General features: G+C 42.1%; 3 long non-coding RNA genes across 3 annotated transcripts; 2 read left to right on the forward strand and 1 right to left on the reverse strand.

The window, feature by feature from the left end:
* Positions 1 to 5,120: 5,120 nt before the first annotated feature.
* LOC134217953 (uncharacterized) lies at positions 5,121 to 7,123 on the reverse strand. Its single transcript, XR_009981195.1, has 3 exons — positions 6,722 to 7,123; positions 6,257 to 6,665; positions 5,121 to 6,174 (listed from the first exon to the last, which is right to left on the reverse strand). It is a non-coding gene; the product is annotated as an uncharacterized LOC134217953 (long non-coding RNA).
* Positions 7,124 to 9,569: 2,446 nt separating this feature from the next.
* LOC134217954 (uncharacterized) lies at positions 9,570 to 16,147 on the forward strand. Its single transcript, XR_009981196.1, has 3 exons — positions 9,570 to 9,673; positions 9,739 to 10,316; positions 16,010 to 16,147. It is a non-coding gene; the product is annotated as an uncharacterized LOC134217954 (long non-coding RNA).
* A 451-nt stretch (positions 16,148 to 16,598) lies between these two features.
* On the forward strand, positions 16,599 to 18,002 carry LOC134217955 (uncharacterized). The gene is made up of 3 exons (XR_009981197.1): positions 16,599 to 17,047; positions 17,104 to 17,514; positions 17,597 to 18,002. It is a non-coding gene; the product is annotated as an uncharacterized LOC134217955 (long non-coding RNA).
* The last annotated feature ends 2,996 nt before the right edge of the window (positions 18,003 to 20,998 follow it).

Raw genomic sequence — 20,998 nt, forward strand, 5'->3', positions numbered from 1 at the left:
TTCCTCCAGGGATTCTTTCCGGGGTTCCTCAAGGCATTCTTCCTGGAGTTCCTCCAGGGATTCGTCCTAGAGATCCTCCAGGGATTCTTCTTGAACTTGCTCAATGGATTCGTCCTGGAGTTCCTTCAGGGATTCTTTTTGAACTTGCTCAATGGATTCGTCCTGGAGTTCCTTCAGGGATTCTTCCTGTTCCTCCTCCAGAAATTGTTTTTTTCCCAATTGAAATAATTTTCTTCCTGAAGTTACTCAAGGGATTCTTCCTGCTGTTCCTCCAGAGATTTTTCCTGAAGTTGCTCCAGGGATTCTTCCTAGAGTTCCTCCAGGGATTCTTCCTGAAGTCCCTCCAGGGATTCTTTCTGGGGTTCCTAAATGGATTCCTCTTGGAGTTCTTCCTGGAGTTCCTCCACGGATTCTTCCTGAATTTCCTCCAGGGATTCTTCCTGATGTTCCTCCAGAGATTCTTTCTGAAGCTGCTGCAGGGATTCTTCTTGAACTTCGTCCAGGGATTCTTCCTGGAGTTCCTAAATGGATTCCTCTTGGAATTCTTCCAGGGATTCTTCCTGAAGTTCCTCAAGGTTTTTTTTTGAGTTTTTTTTTGGGAATTTTTCTTGGACCTCCTCCTGGAGTTTCTCCAAGAACTCCTCATGTAGTTCTTCCAGGAACTCCTCTTGTAGTTATTCCAGGAACTCGTCCTAAAGTTCCTTCAGGACTTCATTCTAGTGTTCCTCCAAGAATTTCTCTCTTTTTGAGTTCCTCCTATAATTCTTCCTGGTGGTTCTCCAGGAATTCTAGCTCGTGTTCTAGATATTGCTTCTGGAGTTCTTCCAGGTATTCTTTCGGGTAATTCTCCTGGAATTCCTCCAGGGATTCTTCCTGAAGTTCCTCCAGGAATTCTTCCTGACGATGCTCCAGGGATTCTTCCTACCAGAGTTTCTTCTTGAAGTTCTTCCAGGGATTCTTCCTGAAGTTTCTCCAGGGATTCTTCCTGAAGTTCCTCCAGGGATTCTTCCTGATGTTCCAGGGAGCTTCCAGGGATTCTTCCTGGAGCTTCTGTACGGATTCTTGCTGGAGAAACTCCAGGAAGATTTGATGGAAGAGCTTCAGGAGGATTTGCTTAAGGATCTCCAGGAGTATTTTCAGGAGGATTTCGTCAATAAACTTTAGGGTTTTTCGCTGAAGAAATTCCAGAAGGATTTACTGGAGGAACCCCAGGAGATTTAATGGAGGAAATCCAGGAGGATTTGGTGGAGGAACTTCAGGAAGGTTTGCTGGGAGAACTCCAGGAAAATTTGGTGTAGGAACTTGAAGAGGAGTTGGTAGGGGAATTCTAGTAGGATTCGCTGAGGAATTCCAAGAACTTCAGGAGTATTTACTGAAGGAACTCTAGGAGAATATGCTGGAAGAACCTTAGGATAATTCGCTGAAGGAATTCCTGAAGAATTTGCTGGAGGAACTCCAGAAAGATTTGGTGGAGGAACTCCAGATAGGTTTGCTGGAGGTACTCCAGGAGTGATTTATGGAAGAACTTCAAGGAAATTTGGTGCAGGAACTCCTAGATAATGAAAATGATGATGATGATGATGAAAAAACTCTAGGAGAAATTTCTGATGATTATCCAGGACAAATCAACGAAGAATTCACTTCAGAACTTCAGGAGGATTGAGGAATTCTAGTAGGATTTGGTGGAGTAACTTCAGGAGGATTTGGTGGAGTAACTCCAGGAGGATTTGGTTTAGGAACTACAGGGAGGTTTGCTGGAAGAACTTTTGGAGGATTGGGTGGAAGAACTTTATAAGGATTTGCCGGGGGAACTCCAGGAGGATTTGGTGGAGGAACTAAGGGAGAATATGGCGGAGGAAGTCCAGGAAGGTTTGTTGGAGAAACTTTAAGAGGATTTGCTGAAGGAACTCCAGGAGGATTTGCTGGAAGAATTATAGGAGAATTCACTGAATGGAGAAACTCTAGGAAGATTTAATGGAGGAACACCAAAAGGGTTTACTGGAGGAACTCGAGGAAGATTTGATGGTGGAATATCAGGAGATTTGCGGAATATCAGGAGATTTCTAGGATTGGCTGGATTGGCTTTGCCTCTTCAAGGGTTGGCTTAGGGAAGTCCAGAAGGATTTGCTAGATGAACTTTAGGATAATTTGCTGAAGGAAATCCAGGAGGATTCGGTGGAGAAACCGTAAGAAAGTTTTTTGGAGGAACTCCAAGAGGATCTTCACTAAAGGAGGATTTGCTGGAGAAACTTCACGAAGATTTGGTAGAGGAACTCCAGGAAGGTTTGCAGTAAGTACTCCAGGAGGATTTGGTGGAAAAACTTTGGCAGGATTTGGTGGAGGAACACCAAGACGATTTGCTGAAGGAACTCAAGGAGTATTTGCTGGACAAACTTCAGGAAAATTTAGTGGAGGAACACCAGGAGGGTTTGCTGGAGGAACTCCAGGAGGATGTAATGGAAGGACTCCTGGAGAATTTGATGGAAGAATTTCAGGAGGATTTACTGGAGGAGTTAATTACATTAACTCTAAAATTTATAGATGAGCTTTAGCAAGATTTCTTGGAAGAACTCCACGAGAAAGTGTAGAAGATACTCCAGGAAAAACTTAAACCTGGAGTTCCTTTCGCTAGTAACTTCTCCTGTAAAAACATAAAGAAAGAGCCGTCGAATGACTGGTTTTGGTATTAAAACTGAAATGACTCCTACTACAGGTTCCCTTCCCCTCCTAGAAGCTGTCAGAGTCGTCAATGGTTCATCTTATATTCCTGATTGAAAGCCATAAAGACTAGTTTTGGCATGAAAAAACCCTCGCCCACAGGTTTCCCTGGGTCAAAACGAAGGTTTTGCAAGTGGCCAGAGTCGTCGATAACCCATCTGATAGTCATGATTTTCTTCTTAAAGAAAAATATTATGAAAGAGTCGTCGGATGGCAGCTTTTGGCACTAAACTAAAATGTCTCCTTCTACAGGTTCCTCTGAGGCAAACTGGAGTTCCAGAAATTGTCACAGTCGTCAATGGTCCATTTCATATGTATGATTCACTTCTTGGTATAGTTTCCCATAAAAGAAAGAGTCTTCGTTTGACTAGAATTGTTCAAATTTATTAAAATATAATATTTACAACTGTCCATATAGGGTACAGGCATGTATTCCGGGCAAGCTATTGAGATTAATTGCATATTATTCGGCAACTCGGCTGCATGAAAACCATTTTTTGTTAAATATTTAGTGCATAGAAGCATATGTTTGAATGGAAATTGATATGAATTTGCGAAAGAATCCACGTGTCTTGGAGGGACTCGAACCCTCAAGACACGAGAGGGTTGAGGTTGAGGTTCGAGTCCCTCCAAGACACGTGGATTCTTTTCGCAAATTTCATATCAATTTGTCCAATTCGAAACATATGCTGTGCATATGCACAGCCAAGATATTTAACAAAAAAAAAAGCTATTGAGATTTGGCACACCCCTCTAGAACCGGACCAAGATCAATTTCAATAGAGCTTGCTGACGTTTAATCATCTTTCTCTTGCACGCGCACATGCTGGATAGGATTTGTTTTCATCGGGAAACGCTTCGGAAGCGATTACGGAGGAGTTTGAAGAACAATTCTCGTTAACTTTTCAAAGGTCTAAGTAACATTTTTTCATGAATTAATTTGAATAGCGCAATCAACAGAACAACATGAAAGCTATTGATTGCAGTATTCAAATTAAATCATGAAAAAAATGTTACTTAGGTCCTTTTGAAAAGTTAAGCGAGAATTTTTTCTATTTTCGGTTTTTGAGCCTGTGCCGGAAATGGAACCCTACCGGGAATACCATTCGTAATCCTAAATAAATAATAATAACTGAATAACAAGCGAAGCCGTTGGCGTTGGCACACGCTTGAATCTCTTTCCTTCAGTGGGACACTACTGCCCTGCGATCGATCTAATGAGGTCTATATTGTTAGCAAATATTCTATGAATATATCTGATCAAGTGCTGTTAGTTCGTTCCTCTGCATATATGTACCTCCACTCGTCCAAATCATCTGTGCCAATTTCCGAAAACATGTCGGTGCTATTCCTCAAGATAATGTGCTGCAAAATATCAACCCTCACGATACCTCTTCGGATCGATTAATTTTTTCAAAGAGTCACGCTGAACCGATTCTGTACGCAACAAGAGCTGGCCTCCTTTCGGGCAGTCAGTTTTAGAATTTGCGAAATATTGATTTAAATCTAGGACTCATACGAATTTTCAAGTCATCGATAATGTCAATTATAATACTTTTAAGCTCATTTGAGATGGAGAATCCGTTGAAGACTATTTGGAAATTTCTGAATTTAGCAGGGCTTCACTAGCTGAATAATTAGTGTGTGATGTCCAGTGTTACCGCCTTGGACAATCGGTGCCAACATTACTACAGAAAATGGCATCAAATGAAAGTGCAACAAAAACGATTAGATGCTTTAGAATCCCTGTCGATCACAACGAAAAACATGTATTCCCAAAACCCTAAACCAATATTCAAAGGTGAGCCCTACCCCTACATTGAGGCATGCAAAATCGGCATGGGAATCTATCAGGAGTGCACCAACAGGGTAAATGAACATTTACAGATTTTGATTCGCAACAGTGATCCTCTGTAGACTGCCTTTCTTTCACCATGCTTCATTGAAGAGCAAACCTTGCTTGGTAAGGTAATTGAGTTGCTTATAATGATCGCTCTATCAAATTGGTGACTACTTGCGCCACTTGCTTTATTACACGAGTTTTCTTGGGATTCAAATGAGAATCATTTGCAGAGTCAGATGCCATCAATACCGACCCGTTGAGCTAGCTGATAACATTAGGAGAGTGTGTTTCATTCGAACTTTAAAAATCGAAAACTCTCAAATGCATAATTCATATTTCGTAGCGGTAATCTCAGCAGCAATCCTGTAATATAGGTATCATGTCATGTTAACGGGAAAGATAAAACATTTATCGAGAGTGTAGTGGTTTTTTTTCTCGTAGGAACGTTGCTGCCTCACAGCTCATTAGTTTTCCAAAATGGTGGGTTGTGTCCCACCAATTTTGGGAAGCTATGTCGAGAAAATTTTCAACACAAAAATTTCCTTGGCCGGATCGGGAAACTAAGGTAAAAAGTACATAATAATCGAACCTTCCCTGTTCTGCATTGCATCCCGTTGAAGTTATCCATAAATTTGATCGACCATGGAAATTACACACAGTTGCCGTCATCATTAACGCTCGCACCATAGAGGTATCCTTCGAGTTCGAAATTCTTTCGAACATATTTTGTATTGCTTAGTCCTAACGCTTGATTACTCCAATGCTGCGCAATGCTAGCAAAGAATTAACTCCAATTAGATGTTACGGAATGGGATCAGCACTCTCAATTTTTCGGTTCTTGCATGCCGCTTCCAATGGCAAAACTACGTCGGCTGCGCAGCATCCTCAAGGATCTGCTAAACAAGTTGAAGCTGATAATTGGAAGCAAAGTTTCCCACGGGAATTCGGCTTGGGAATAGATTTCGATTTATATATTTGCTAGGCTCATCTGCTGGGCCACCTGCGTAGAAATCAAGCTGGTCGGAACAATTCACTAGGTATGTAGATGGAAAAGATCGACGATAAGTTCAACCCATTAACTGTGTAATGGTCATACAGGGACTAACCATAACGAATAATACAGAGTTGACTATAGAGCGTTTTTCGAATACATCCTGGGAATTCTCCTTATCTTTATAACTAAAAAACAACCACGGCCAATGGAGTCTCGATATCTTGGGTGTTGTTCAGTTTGCAGGGAGCTCTCACCAACTGGCAGTTCTTGCCGTCGACGTTGATGAACAATGTGTAGTTCCTGAATATAATTGTTCGGTCGTACATCCATAGTCTGAACTTTGCCTATATTCGCAGTTTGCGATCACCACTGAAGACCTGCTGCCTTGTTGTCCAATCCCATTATTGCAGTATACCGTGTCAAATCAAAATAGATTGGTATCGTTACGAAGTCGAAGTCTCTGATGCTTTTTTTCAATGGCAGCCACCAATTCAGCACATATTTAGCCATCTGTGTGCTATAGTATCACGTATCTATATAAACTTTGACTGGATTCCCTTTTACAGCATTAGGTACCTTTACTTTCCTCAGATCAGCGGCCAACTCTAGATGATCAACGCTGTAAATGGTAAGAAAACAAAACAAAATATTGGAATTAATGGATTATATTGCAAAATGATTATCATGGAATGAAAACATACCTTTTGTTGTCATTATTGGTAGTTTCTTCTCGCAATCGCATTCGTGCTGCTCTTCGTTTTATCGCGGCTTATCTCAACGGAATTTCTAATAATCCCATTTCTTAATGGGGAAGAGAACCCCAAATGCGTGCATCCATATGCACCGATTCGTTTGAATGATGTTTCCAATTGGTCTTGCTGGCGTAACCGAGAATGCACATCGCATTATGGACGAATCTCCCACGAGCCAGAAGCAAACAATCTTATTACCATGACGCGGAACTGGGAGCCCTGTGATTGCCCCGATCTCATGTGTTTTTCACTCCACCGTGCTCGTTTCTCTCGCGAAGAAACTCAACCCGCAACCGTTATCTGTCATAGTTGTCTCGTAGCCAACGCGACCCTCACGGCATCGGCAGTACCAGTATTGCTGCAATGAAAATTAAATATTATTCTCACAAGACAGTTGCCCTTTTTTATGTCCACCTTTTTATGTTACCGGGCACCTTCAAGTTTGAGGAGCACTCAATGGTTTCCGTCTGCTTGGTTAAAGAGAAACTTGATCCACGGAACTCATTTCCTCACGAGATCCGGTTTTATACACGTTTTTGGTCCGGGAATGGTCCGGGAGTAGCAAAGTTGAGCGTTTTGCGAGGCCCATCAGAGGCTTGAGCGAACAGAATCTCCTAGAATTTTGCTGCTGGTAGTTCTGCGGACTGTTCCTGGGTAACACATTCGGATCAATGCATCCAAAGAAAATTCTGATCGGTAATGTTTTTGAAAGAACAGACACCAAAAAAGTTTGACAGAAGTATACACTACGACAAAAATATGTATGAAATTTTTGCGGCGGGATGGCGAGATTTAATAAAAAGATTTCAAAAGATTTCAAAAGATTTACAAAAAAATAAAAAGTTACCAAATCAAATGATTCAAGTGTCTACCCCCCTGGTGTTGGGTTTAGTGCAGGAATTTCCAATTAAACTTTTGAAGGGATTCCCAAAAGAGAACCTGAATGGATTTTCGAAAATAATTCCTAAAGGAACTTCTAAAAGATTGTTTGAAAGTAAAATAAAGAATATAAAGAATTCCTAAAGGAATTTCCAATAAAGGTATTTTTGAAGGATTTTATGATGGAATTTCCGAAGGAATTTTCAAAGGAAATTACGAAGAAAATCTCAATAGGATTTTAGAGAAAATGCCTACTGGTTTTTCTGATGTAATTCCTAGGTTTCTTCAAGAATTCCTTTGGATTTTTTATCAGTAATTTATTCACAATTTCCTCCAGAGATTCCTTTGCAGATTTGTCCAGGCATTCCTTAGAAAATTGCCTCAAAACGTTCTACAAAAACTCCTCCGTAAACGAATTCCAGATAGATCTTCGGAAATTCTTTCGGATATTTTTTAAAATTTACCTCAGGGATTACGTCAGAATTTCCTCCACGTATTCCTTTGTTTACGAAAACCTTAGGAAATTCGTTAAGGTTCGTTCTTTTGGAAATTCCTTTAAAAATTTCTTAGGAAATTGCTTTAGGAATTGCTTCATAAAATCCTTCAGGAATTCTTTCATAATTCCCTTAGATTTGTTTTCGAATATACCTTCCGAAAATCAATTCCTCCAAAAATTCCTTCAGAAATTCTTTTACAGATTCCTTCGGAAATATGTTTAGTCATTGAAAGTTTGCTTAGGAATTTCTTCGGAAATTATTACCGAGGATTATTTTAGGAATTCCTTCGGATTTTTTTTAGAAAAAAAAACGTTGGAAATTTTATAGAAATTCCTCTAGAGGTTCCTTAACAAGTTCTTGAACAACTTTTCCTGAAATTCGCATAGGAATACTTTCAGAACTACATTAAACAATTCCTTGGGAATTTCTACGGGTAATCCTTTGAAAATTCTTTGGTAACTTTAGGAAGAAGTTCGAATAAACGAGACTACATTAACCAAGGTTTTGTATTTGTATGAACTCCTTCGAAGACTTTTTTCAGCAGTTTCTTCGGAAATTGTTTTAGGAATTCTTTCGGAAACTATTTCATTCCTTAATAAATTTCCGAATGAAATCCTGAAAGAATATTCTACGGTTTTACCTGTGGTTTTACTAAAGGAGTTTCCCAACGAGAACCTTAATGGTTTTTGAAAAAATGCCTATATGAGTTTCCGCAGAATTTCTTATAGGGTTTTACAAAGGAATTTCTAATGAAACTTAGAAAAAAGATTAATCCACCTAGCGGTGATGGCGCCTTTCTCGCGCAAAAAGGTAATAAATGTAGCCTTTACGCTTACACCTCGATGATGTACAAGAAAGGCAAAACAGTTACACCGTCTAATGTTATGATAGAAAATTTACACTAGTAGACGACTGATGGCGCTGCCAAAAGTTTCTCGAATTTCCTATGTTCGAATTTTGACTTTTGGACAATTTCATAGTACTTTGAAACTGAACGAAGAGCATTCTTACGCCTAAATGCGAGCAACACAAGCATAGTACGATGAAACTCTTAATGGGAGCAAGTCACGGATAAACTTTAAAAATATTCATAGATGCGAGGCATTTTTCATAACACATTATTGTTCTATGTGACTATGTCTCATCACTATTTTGATATTATCTATTTTTTGCAATTCGTAATTATTATGAAATTCAATAGTGATCAACAGCGTTTTAGTCTCTGTCGGATGCAACTTGTTGAAAGAAAATCGGTTAAGAGTTTCTATGTGAAAATTTGGCTAATGTTTTCTATGGAATTTTGTGCACACACACACGCACACACATACACACACACACACACACACACACACACACACACACACACGGACAGACAGACATTTGTTCAGCTCATCGAGCTGAGTCGAATGGTATATAACACTATGGGTCTCCGGGACTTCTATCAAAAGTTCGAATTTGGAGTGAAATGATAGCCTTTCGGTACAACTTAGTTGTACGAGAAAGGCAAAAATCGTTGTCTCCTCCGGAAGTCAAATCTCAATAGATGATCAACATAACTAAAATGAGCTCTGCACAGCAAAAAATTATGTAATGTGCATCGACGTAATCAGCACGATTTACTAAAAAACACGATGTAACCGAAAATTTGTTATGCAAAATAACGTTGATTCAATGTGATATTACATCACTCTTTGAATTACACAGAATTAAAATCATCATTTCCCTTTACGTATAACTTGTGTAATATTAAATACCGAAACATATTAAAATTACATTCAAATATATGCAACCCATCGGTTCTAAATGTATTGTGTTATATCACACAGATTGGACGTAATTTCACATTCATTAAAATTGTAATTTTCAATCTCGCAACACTGCCCAGACTGACGTGCTGCGCATCAGATATTTTCTGGCGGTGACGCCATGTTTGTTTCGAGCTCTTGTTTGAGCGAAAGGTTCCGGTTTGTTTCGCTGTCGATTGAAAATTGTAAGTATTTATTATTGTGAAAATAAACCAACTCATCCTAAAATACGTAATCTATCTTCTTCTAGAGGAATCACACCCACTCTGGCTCGTCGAATGCACTAACCGCTACAATTCCGCCTCGAAGTGCAACTCGGCGCCATCCCATTCCGGCTCATATTTTTGTGCCCGTCGCTCGTCTACCAACGGCCGAGCAAACGGCCTAACGGCTTACCCGTTCCTTCTATTCGACTCCAGCATCAACAATGGCAACTATGTACATTTTCGCCAAAACCAAATTACTGGCCCGTGCCCTATCTCAGCGCTCAGGTTCGCTCCCTACTGTCCAAGCTCGAGCTCATGAAACCCAACTCGTTCTCGGTGTTCGTCCTCAAAATGTGCGGACTGGACCGAGCGGAACCGCTTCATCCGGGGCTATCTGCTACAGGGAGCCGACGAAGCGTTTCGCCAACCTAAATAAGTTGCGCTGATTCGGTCCGATGATGCAGCTGGCGCAGATTGCCAAACAGCTGCGAATCAACGTTATCAAATTGTAGCCGGCTCATTTGCAGGGGATTTAGCGAATCCTGTTGCTGGAGACCCCGAGGAAGATGCTGAAAATCATATCCGGACCGGTGCGGGACGTTGCGAGCGCTTAAAGACTAATGTAAGTAAATAATCGGGATGGATTTTAATCCTTTTGGGTTTCTGACGGGAATCCTTTCGATGGGAATCCAGGATTCCGACAAGAAGCCTTACGGGAACCTTTCAGGATTCAGATGGGAATCCTTTCGGGATTGCGAAGGGCATCTTTTCGGGATTCCGAGTAGTAATGCTGAATTAAGGTTAATAATTTGCCCGCGAATTGGACATATGAAACTGGAAAATATCAAAAAACCAGAGACAGAGAAGTGGAAGCAAAAATAATAGAATCATGCTAGAAGGAATGCCAAGGTGAATGAAAAGAACGAACATTATTTTCGGAATTCCAACGGGGGTAGCGATGGGGATCCTTCCGGTATTCAGACAAGGATCCTTTCAGGACTCCGACGAAAATCTTTTCGGGATTCTGACGGGATTTTTTCGGGATTCTGATGGAATTCTTTCGATTCCGACGGAATCTTTTCGGGATTCTGACGGTAATTCTTCCGGGAATCTGTTAGGGAATACGACGTGGATCCTTTTAAAAACATTTCGAAGCATTTCGAGATTCTAATGGGATTTTTTTCGGGATTATGACGGGAATTCTTTCGGGATTCCGACGGGAATCCTTTATGAGTTCCGACAATAATTCTTTCGGGATTTCGGCCAGAATTTTTTCGGGATCCTGGAAATAATCCTTCCAAGACTACGACATGATTTCATTCGAGAATCCGACGGGAATCCTTTCGGGATTTCGACGGAAATCGTTTCAGAATTTCGACGGGAATCAATTCGAAATTCCGACCAAAACACTTGTGATTTCAACAGGAATACCTTTCAAAATTCCGACGGGAATATTTTCGGGATTATAGCGGGAATCCTTCCGGGATACAAAGCCAACGAACCCTTTCAGGATTTTTTTCGGGATTGCGACGGGAATCCCTTCAGGATTTTTTTTCGGGATTTCGACGGGAATCCTTTCGTGATTTCTTTGGAATTCTGACGGAATCTTTCGTGATTTCAACGGGTTCCCTTTCGGTACTCCGACGGAAATCTTTAGGGATTCTGGCGTGAATTTTTCAGGATGCCAGCCTTTCAAGAATTCGATAGGCATTCCTTTGGTATTCTAACGGGAATCGTTTCGGTATTCCCAACACGAATCGTATCGGGATTCCAACGGAAAGGACTTTCAGTATTCTAACGAGAATCCTTCAGAGATTCCAACGGAATCTTTTCGGGATTCCAAAGGAAATCCATTTGGGATTCTGTCGGAAATGCTTTTGGAATCTGATGGAAATTCTCTCGGGATTATGAAGGAATCCTTTCGGAATTCCGACGGGAATGCTTTCGATTCTGACGGAATCCTTTCGGGATTCCGACGGAATCCTTTCAGGATTCCGACGGAATCCTTTCGGGATTCCGACAGGAATCCTTTCGGGATTCCGACGGAATCCTTTCGGGATTCCGACGGAATCCTTTCGGGATTCCGACGGGAATCCTTTCGATTCCGACGGAATCCTTTCGGGATTCCGACGGAATCCTTTCGGGATTCCGACGGGAATCCTTTCGGATTCCGACGGAACTTTCGGGACCTGACGGAATCCTTTCGGGATTCCGACGGAATCCTTTCGATTCCGACGGAATCCTTTCGGGATTCCGACGGAATCCTTTCGGGATTCCGACGGGAATCCTTTCGGGATTCCGACGGAATCCTTTCGGGATTCCGACGGGAATCCTTTCGGGATTCCGACGGAATCCTTTCGGGATTCCGACGGAATCCTTTCGATTCCGACGGAATCCTTTCGGGATTCCGACGGGAATCCTTTCCGGGATTCCGACGGAATCCTTTCGATTCCGACGGAATCCTTTCGGGATTCCTGACGGAATCCTTTCGGGATTCCTACGACGGGAATCCTTTCGGGATTCCTGACGGAATCCTTTCGGGATTCCGACGGAATCCTTTCGGGATTCCGACGGAATCCTTTCGATTCCGACGGGAATCCTTTCGATTCCGACGGAATCCTTTCGGGATTCCGACGGAATCCTTTCGGGATTCCTACGACGGGAATCCTTTCGGGATTCCTACGACGGGAATCCTTTCGGGATTCCGACGGAATCCTTTCGATTCCGACGGAATCCTTTCGGGATTCCGACAGGAATCCTTTCGGGATTCCGACGGAATCCTTTCGATTCCGACGGAATCCTTTCGATTCCGACGGAATCCTTTCGATTCCGACGGAATCCTTTCGGGATTCCGACGGGAATCCTTCGGGATTCCGACGGAATCCTTTTCGGGATTCCGACGGAATCCTTTCGGGATTCCGACGGGAATCCTTTCGATTCCGACGGGAATCCTTTCGGGATTCCGACGGAATCCTTTCGGGATTCCGACGGGAATCCTTTCGATTCCGACGGGAATCCTTTCGGGATTCCGACGGAATCCTTTCGATTCCGACGGAATCCTTTCCGGGATTCCGACGGAATCCTTTCGATTCCGACGGAATCCTTTCCGGGATTCCGACGGAATCCTTTCGATTCCGACGGAATCCTTTCGGGATTCCGACGGAATCCTTTCTGAATTCCGACGGAATCTTTCGATTCCGACGGAAATCCTTTCGATTCCGACGGAAATCCTTCGGATTCCGACGGAATCCTTTCGGGATTTCGACGGGATTCCGACGAGTATCCTTTCGGGTTTCCGACGGAAATCCTTTCGGCTCTGACGAAAATCCTTCGGGATTTCGACGGATTCCGATGAGAATCCTTTCGGGATTCCGAAGAAAATCCTTTCGGGATTTCGACGGATATGCTTTCGGAATTCTAACGGAAATCCTTTCGGGATAGCAAAACGAGTCCTTTCGGGATTCGGACGGGAATCCTCTCGGGATTCCGATGGAGTCGGAAAGGCTTACCGTCGGAATCCCGAAAGTCTCCCCATCAGAATCCCGACAAGCTCAAGCTCCCAGTTGGAATCCTGAAAGGTTTTCCGTCGGAATACCGAAAGGCTTCCCTTCAAAATCCCGAAAGGCTCTCCGTCGGAATCCCGAATGGATTTCCGTTGGAATCCCAAAAGACTTCCCCTTGGAATCCAGAGCGGATTCCTGTCGGTATCTCGAAAGGATTCCCGTCGAATCCCGAAAGGATTCCAGTAGGAGTCTTGAAGTCTCAAGTAACCAAAGTTCCTTAAAGAGTGCGTTTTCGCTTAATCAGCTTCACTGAGCTGCTTAAGCGAAAAACGTACTCTTAAAGGAACTTTTGGTTACTTGGGGTAATTCCCGTCGGAATCCCGAAATGAATACCGTTGGAATACCGAATGGATTCCGTCGGAATCCCGAAAAGCTTCCTGTTGGAATCCTGAAAGGATTCCCGTCGGAATCCCCAATTGAATTCCGTCGGAATCTCGAAAGGGTTCCGATGGAATTCCGAAAGAATTCCCGTCGAAATCTCGAAGAATTCCGTCGGAATCCTGTTCCTTTCGGGATTCCGACGGGAATTCTTTCGAAACCGACGGAATCCTTTCAGATTCCGACGAGAACTTTCGATTCCGACGGGAATCCTTTCAGTTTTCCAATGGGAATTATTTCGGGATTCGGAAGAAAATCCTTTCTTTCGGGATTCCGCCGGATATTCTTTCGGGATTCCACCGGATATTCTTTCGGGATTCCGACAGATATCCTTCCGAGATTCCGACAGATATCCTTCCGGGATTCCGACGAGAATTTTTCGAGATTCCGAAGGGAATCCTTTCTGGATTCTGACGGAAATTCTTTCGGGATTCCAACGGGAATCCTTTCGGGATCCTGACGGGAATTTTTTTGGGATTCCGAAGGGATTCCTTCTATCAATTTCGGCAATGATTCTTTCGGGATTTCAGCCAGTATTCTTCCGGGATTCTGGAAAGATTCCTTTCAAGACTGCGACATGATTTCAATCGAGATTCTGACGTGAATCCTTTTGTGATTTAGACGGAAATCGTTTAAAAAATCCGACAGAAATCATTTCGAAATTCCGACGAAAACTGTTTTGTGTTTTCAACTGTAATACCTTTTGAAATTTAGACGAAAATATTTTCGAAATTTCGACGGAATATTTTCGAGATTATGGCGGTAATCCTTTCAGGATTTAATCCTTTCAGGATCCCTAAAGGTTTTCCGTCGGAATACCGAAAGGCTTCCTTCGAAATCCTGAAAGGCTCTTCGTCGGAATCTGAATGGATTTCCATTGGAATCCCAAAAGACTTCCCTTGGAATCCAGAGCGGATTCCTGTCGGTATCTCGAAAGGATTCCCGTCGAATCCCGAAAGGATTCCAGTAGGAGTCCTGAAGTAATTCCGTCGGAATCCCGAAATGATTACAGTTGGAATACCGAATGGATTCCCGTCGGAATCCCGTAAAACTTCCCGTTGGAATCCCGAAAGGATTCCCGTCGGAATCCCCAATTGAATTCCCGTCGGAATCTCGAAAGGGTTCTCGTCGGAATCCCGGAAGGATTCCCGTCGAAATCCCGAAAGAATTCCCGTCGGAATCTCGTCGGAATCCCGAAAGGATTCCCGTCGGAATCCGGAAAGAATTCCCTTCGGAATCCAGAAAGGATTCCCGTCGGAATCCGGAAAGAATTCCCGTCGGAATCCGGAAAGGATTCCCGTCGGAATCCGGAAAGGATTCCCGTTGGAATCCGAAAAGGATTCCCGTCGGAATCCGGAAAGGATACCCGTCGGAATCCGGAAAAAAATCCCGTCGGAATCCGGAAAGAATTCCCGTCGGAATCCGGAAAGAATTCCCGTCGGAATCCGGAAAGAATTCCCGTCGGAATCCGGAAAGGATTCCCGTTGGAATCCGGAAAGGATTCCCGTTGGAATCCGGAAAGGATTCCCGTTGGAATCCGGAAAGGATTCCCGTTGAAATCCGGGAAGGATTCCCGTCGGAATCCCGAAAGGATTCCAGTCGGAATACCGAAAGGATTGCCTTCGGAATCCCGAAAAGATTCCCGAAAGGATTCCCGTCGGAATCCCGAAAGGATGCCCGTCGGAGTGTCGAAAGGATTCCCATCGGAATCCCGAAAGGATGCCTGTTGGAGTCCCGAAAAAATTCCCGTAGGAATCCCGAAATTGTTACCGTTGGAATACCGAAAGGATTCTCGTCGGAATCCCGAAAGAATTCCCGTCGGAGTCCCAAAAGAATTCCCGAAATGATACCCGTCGGAATCCCGAAAGAATTCTCGTTAAAATACCGAAAGGCTTCCCGAAAGTATTCCCGTCGGAGTCCCAAAAGAATTCTCGTAGGAATCCCGAAAGGATGCCCGTCGGAATCCTGAAAGGATTCCTGTAGCTATCCTGAAAATATTACGACCATATCCCCCTCCGAATTTCGAAAGGTATTCCCGGTCAAACCACAAAAGAGTCGAAATTTTAAAATGATTTTCATCGGAATTCTAAAACGATTTCCGTCGAAATGCCGAAAGAATGCCCGTCGAAATTTCGAAAATCTTATCCTGAAAGGATTCCAGTCGAAAACCCAAAAATCCCGAAAGAATTCCCATAAAAATCTCGAAAGCATTCCCGTCAGTATTCCAGATGGAATTCCGAAAAGATTCTTGTTAGCATTCTCTTCGCAATCCAGATAGGATTCCCGTCGTCTTCGAACTAGATTAAGTTGTATATATTCCTATGTCATACACCCGCATACCAAATCTGCATGCTACATATTTCATTATTTTCAGCGGCTTCGAAGCACCTCCGAACGCGAAGGGAATCCAGCAAGACATGGGTCTGCGGAACGATACTGGATTCCTGATGTTCTTCAATATGTATCGCTGTTGTATGCGACCTACCGGCTGATGCAATGAGAAAATATATAGAATCATATCTTGAATCGAAAATTCTTTAAAAAATAAATCGTTTAAAGAACTAGACCAAACAATTATTGATGAAAGAAATCCACGATAAGAAAATTCAATGGTATAGAGACCTCTGAATGGTACAAATGCCTTGTACGTCACACTATTTTACATAGCTTAACTTTACATCGCCTCGATTACGTTGAATAATTTTTACATTGACAGAAAATTACATCGTTACTGTTTATTACACAGCAAGCTCTCGGGTACATCGCGCAGTGTAATATTCAACAATCGACGGATTCGATTGGTTGCATCGATTTCGATGTAATATTCAACAACTTTTTTTGCTGTGTGGCTGAGTAAGATTGGGGCACGATGATCAACCAAATTGAATATTTTCCTCAAAAGTGGTAAAATATGACAAATTCTCCAAATATACAAGATATGCAGCCGCCAGGGGGGTAGACACTTGAATCATTTGATTCGGTAACTTTTTATTTTTTTGTAAATCTTTTGAAATCTTTTGAAATCTTTTTATTAAATCTCGCCATCCCGCCGCAAAAATTTCATACATATTTTTGTCGTAGTGTATACTTCTGTCAAACTTTTTTGGTGTCTGTTCTTTCAAAAACATTACCGATCAGAATTTTCTTTGGATGCATTGATCCGAATGTGTTACCCAGGAACAGTCCGCAGAACTACCAGCAGCAAAATTCTAGGAGATTCTGTTCGCTCAAGCCTCTGATGGGCCTCGCAAAACGCTCAACTTTGCTACTCCCGGACCATTCCCGGACCAAAACGTGTATAAAACCGGATCTCGTGAGGAAATGAGTTCCGTGGATCAAGTTTCTCTTTAACCAAGCAGACGGAAACCATTGAGTGCTCCTCAAACTTGAAGGTGCCCGGTAACATAAAAAGGTGGACATAAAAAAGGGCAACTGTCTTGTGAGAATAATATTTAATTTTCATTGCAGCAATACTGGTACTGCCGATGCCGTGAGGGTCGCGTTGGCTACGAGACAACTATGACAGATAACGGTTTGCGGGTTGAGTTTCTTCGCGAGAGAAACGAGCACGGTGGAGTGAAAAACACATGAGATCGGGGCAATCACAGGGCTCCCAGTTCCGCGTCATGGTAATAAGATTGTTTGCTTCTGGCTCGTGGGAGATTCGTCCATAATGCGATGTGCATTCTCGGTTACGCCAGCAAGACCAATTGGAAACATCATTCAAACGAATCGGTGCATATGGATGCACGCATTTGGGGTTCTCTTCCCCATTAAGAAATGGGATTATTAGAAATTCCGGTGAGATAAGCCGCGATAAAAACGAAGAGCAGCACGAATGCGATTGCGAGAAGAAACTACCAATAATGACAACAAAAGGTATGTTTTCATTCCATGATAATCATTTTGCAATATAATCCATTAATTCCAATATTTTGTTTTGTTTTCTTACCATTTACAGCGTTGATCATCTAGAGTTGGCCGCTGATCTGAGGAAAGTAAAGGTACCTAATGCTGTAAAAGGGAATCCAGTCAAAGTTTATATAGATACGTGATACTATAGCACACAGATGGCTAAATATGTGCTGAATTGGTGGCTGCCATTGAAAAAAAGCATCAGAGACTTCGACTTCGTAACGATACCAATCTATTTTGATTTGACACGGTATACTGCAATAATGGGATTGGACAACAAGGCAGCAGGTCTTCAGTGGTGATCGCAAACTGCGAATATAGGCAAAGTTCAGACTATGGATGTACGACCGAACAATTATATTCAGGAACTACACATTGTTCATCAACGTCGACGGCAAGAACTGCCAGTTGGTGAGAGCTCCCTGAAAACTGAACAACACCCAAGATATCGAGACTCCATTGGCCGTGGTTGTTTTTAGTTATAAAGATAAGGAGAATTCCCAGGATGTATTCGAAAAACGCTCTATAGTCAACTCTGTATTATTCGTTATGGTTAGTCCTGTATGACCATTACACAGTTAATGGGTTGAACTTATCGTCGATCTTTTCCATCTACATACCTAGTGAATTGTTCCGACCAGCTTGATTTCTACGCAGGTGGCCCAGCAGATGAGCCTAGCAAATATATAAATCGAAATCTATTCCCAAGCCGAATTCCGTGGAAACTTTGCTTCCAATTATCAGCTTCAACTTGTTTAGCAGATCCTTGAGGATGCTGCGCAGCCGACGTAGTTTTGCCATTGGAAGCGGCATGCAAGAACCGAAAATTGAGAGTGCTGATCCCATTCCGTAACATCTAATTGGAGTTAATTCTTTGCTAGCATTGCGCAGCATTGGAGTAATCAAGCGTTAGGACTAAGCAATACAAAATATGTTCGAAAGAATTTCGAACTCGAAGGATACCTCTATGGTGCGAGCGTTAATGATGACGGCAACTGTGTGTAATTTCCATGGTCGATCAAATTTATGGATAACTTCAACGGGATGCAATGCAGAACAGGGAAGGTTCGATTATTATGTACTTTTTACCTTAGTTTCCCGATCCGGCCAAGGAAATTTTTGTGTTGAAAATTTTCTCGACATAGCTTCCCAAAATTGGTGGGACACAACCCACCATTTTGGAAAACTGGTAGAGCTGTGAGGCAGCAACGTTCCTACGAGAAAAAAAACCACTACACTCTCGATAAATGTTTTATCTTTCCCGTTAACATGACATGATACCTATATTACAGGATTGCTGCTGAGATTACCGCTACGAAATATGAATTATGCATTTGAGAGTTTTCGATTTTAAAGTTCGAATGAAACACACTCTCCTAATGTTATCAGCTAGCTCAACGGGTCGGTATTGATGGCATCTGACTCTGCAAATGATTCTCATTTGAATCTGAAAACTCGTGTAAAGCAAGTGGCGCAAGTAGTCACCAATTTGATAGAGCGATCATTATAAGCAACTCCAATTACCTTACCAAGCAAGGTTTGCTCTTCAATGAAGCATGGTGAAAGAAAGGCAGTCTACAGAGGATCACTGTTGCGAATCAAAATCTGTAAATGTTCATTTACCCTGTTGGTGCACTCCCTGATAGATTCCCATGCCGATTTTGCATGCCTCAATGTAGGGGTAGGGCTCACCTTTGAATATTGGTTTAGGGTTTTGGGAATACATGTTTTTCGTTGTGATCGACGGGGATTCTAAAGCATCTAATCGTTTTTGTTGCACTTTCATTTGATGCCATTTTCTGTAGTAATGTTGGCACCGATTGTCCAAGGCGGTAACACTGGACATCACACACTAATTATTCAGCTAGTGAAGCCCTGCTAAATTCAGAAATTTCCAAATAGTCTTCAACGGATTCTCCATCTCAAATGAGCTTAAAAGTATTATAATTGACATTATCGATGACTTGAAAATTCGTATGAGTCCTAGATTTAAATCAATATTTCGCAAATTCTAAAACTGACTGCCCGAAAGGAGGCCAGCTCTTGTTGCGTACAGAATCGGTTCAGCGTGACTCTTTGAAAAATTAATCGATCCGAAGAGGTATCGTGAGGGTTGATATTTTGCAGCACATTATCTTGAGGAATAGCACCGACATGTTTTCGGAAATTGGCACAGATGGTTTGGACGAGTGGAGGTACATATATGCAGAGGAACGAACTAACAGCACTTAATCAGATATATTCATAGAATATTTGCTAACAATATAGACCTCATTAGATCGATCGCAGGGCAGTAGTGTCCCACTGAAGGAAAGAGATTCAAGCGTGTGCCAACGCCAACGGCTTCTGCTTGTTATTCAGTTATTATTATTTATTTAGGATTACGAATGGTATTCCCGGTAGGGTTCCATTTCCGGCACAGGCTCAAAAACCGAAAATAGAAAAATTCTCGTTTAACTTTTCAAAGGACCTAAGTAACATTTTTCATGATTTAATTTGAATACTGCAATCAATAGCTTTCATGTTGTTCTGTTGATTGCGCTATTCAAATTAATTCATGAAAAAAATGTTACTTAGGACCTTTTGAAAAGTTAAGCGAGAATTGTTCTTCCAAAACTCCTCCGTAATCGCTTCCGAAGCGTTTCCCGATGAAAACAAATCCTATCCAGCATGTGCGCGTGCAAGAGAAAGATGATTAAATGTCAGCAAGCTCTATTGAAATTGATCTTGGTCCGGTTCTAGAGGGGTGTGCCAAATCTCAATAGCTTTTTTTTTTTTTTTTGTTAAATATCTTGGCTGTGCATATGCACAGCATATGTTTCGAAATGGACAAATTGATATGAAATTTGCGAAAAAGAATCCACGTGTCTTGGAGGGACTCGAACCCTCAACCCTCAACCCTCTCGTGTCTTGAGGGTTCGAGTCCCTCCAAGACACGTGGATTCTTTTTCGCAAATTTCATATCAATTTGTCCATTTCGAAACATATGCTGTGCATATGCACCGCCAAGATATTTAACAAAAAAATGGTTTTCGTACGGCCGAGTTGCCGAATAATATGCAATTAATCTCAATAGCTTGCCCGGAATACATGCCTGTACCCTATATGGACAGTTGTAAATATTATATTTTAATAAATTTGAACAATTCTAGTCAAACGAAGACTCTTTCTTTATGGGAAACTATACCAAGAAGTGAATCATACATATGAAATGGACCATTGACGACTGTGACAATTTCTGGAACTCCAGTTTGCCTCAGAGGAACCTGTAGAAGGAGACATTTTAGTTTAGTGCCAAAAGCTGCCATCCGACGACTCTTTCATAATATTTTTTCTTTAAGAAGAAAATCATGACTATCAGATGGGTTATCGACGACTCTGGCCACTTGCAAAACCTTCGTTTTGACCCAGGGAAACCTGTGGGCGAGGGTTTTTTCATGCCAAAACT

Source organism: Armigeres subalbatus, chromosome 2 (assembly GCF_024139115.2).
Source record: "Armigeres subalbatus isolate Guangzhou_Male chromosome 2, GZ_Asu_2, whole genome shotgun sequence".
NCBI lineage: Eukaryota > Metazoa > Arthropoda > Insecta > Diptera > Culicidae > Armigeres > Armigeres subalbatus.